This window comes from Mus pahari, chromosome 7 (genome assembly GCF_900095145.1).
Source record: "Mus pahari chromosome 7, PAHARI_EIJ_v1.1, whole genome shotgun sequence".
NCBI lineage: Eukaryota > Metazoa > Chordata > Mammalia > Rodentia > Muridae > Mus > Mus pahari.
In genome coordinates, this window is record NC_034596.1 from 33,424,171 (window position 1) to 33,425,881 (window position 1,711).

The window sequence follows — 1,711 nt, forward strand, 5'->3', positions numbered from 1 at the left end:
GAGTGCTCTTCAAGAGCAGTAATTGCTCTTAAGCACCGAGCTGTCCCCCCAGTTCCAACCCTGTATTTCTAATTCTCCAGCCATCACAGCCCAAGTACTGGGATCACAGGCATTTGTTGCTATACCTGACTTAAATCGTCCTGGGGCTTTTAATGTAGGGCTCTGAGCATGTTCAGCTAGGACTCCTAATTTGTCACCTTTAATAAAGGGAAAACATCTTTCTTATACAAAAGGAAATCGATGGAAAAAGTGGAACAGAATACCCAGGGAAGCCACCTAAATTACAGTTTTAATTCAAATAGTCGGTATTTTAAACATTAATGAACCTTCTGCATTCTTATTTACAGGATGGAACAGTATCTTCTTTCAGGTTCCTTGTTGTCTCTTCTCTTGGTTTCTCTTAGTATTAACACAGTTTGCATTTTCCAATCTTGTTTACTATTTATAGATCAATCTGCCAATGCTACAATTATATTTGGTTGTATTGCAGACGTTAGAATGCACTTGTTCCAATAACAGAAAAATTAGATATAAGTTGCCCAGTAAAAAACAAAACAAAACAACAAAAAACAACTTTGCTATAAACTCACTGAATGGAGCAGTCGGGGCTTTTCTTCAAAGTCTGTATGACATCTCAAATGAAATTTTCTTTGGATAACAGAGATAACACAGGGTTTGTAATGCACTTGCTTTATTCACTGTGGTGAGAATTTATGAGTACCTCTTTAAATTACATTTAGCACAATAGTACTATTGTTAAGTGCAAAGATTCCATCACAAAGGAAGTAACTACTGGCTTTAGTTTTCCACAATCCCTTTTATAAACTTTTTTTTTTTTTTCTGGTAAGAATGAGATACAGTGTTTTATTTTTCAAGCCCAAACACTTCTCAGTTTCTTTGTAAATTGGTTTGTAACAGCAGAGGCTTTTCAAGAAAACTACTTCAGCGGCAATTCAGGAAGAAGCGAGTGATTTTTACTGTCATCCCTGTAGAAGTGGACCAAGATAGTTGTCAAGGTATCAGCAGTTCTAGTCACAGAACTTCGGAGTTCAGTCTCATTTTATTCGTAACTACTTACAGAGACATATGCTGAAATGCGTTCACTCTGATATATAAACATATATATATATATATTTTTTAAATTTCCAATAAAGCCGTAGAGACTACAGCTACCGGGCAAAGCTGCTTGATTTTTTAAGAGTAGGAAAGAAACACTAAGCCTTCAGGCTTGGGCAGGTTCTGGCCAATCAGCAAAGCAGTAGCCCTTAACTCTGCCAGGATCTGGGTGAAGGCGATCTGCCCTGATCGTGTCTACAACCTGTCGCGCACCCAGCACAGGACTTACTGAGCGCTGGGAGCCACAGAGGCAAGTTTCGGCCGAAGTTTCGGAATGAGGCGCGGCGCGGGCGGCACTTTCAGGTCACCGCGCTGCGGAGGGGACCGCAGCCGAGTGTCCCGAGCACTCTACGGGCTCCCCAGGGTCGGGGAGACGGGAGCTGTCAGTTTCTCCGCCGGCACGCAGCCTCCGCTGCGCCACCAGCCCGCACAACCGCCACCACCGTGGCCGGGGATCCAGCCCGCAGCGGAGGTCGCCTGTCGCGCGCGGCCCAGCGCCCGCCGCCGACCCTGCGCGCGCCGGCGCCATGGAGACAGTCACAAGACGCTCGCGCCCGGCGCGCCAGCCAATGGGAGCGCACGTCGCGGGGAGACG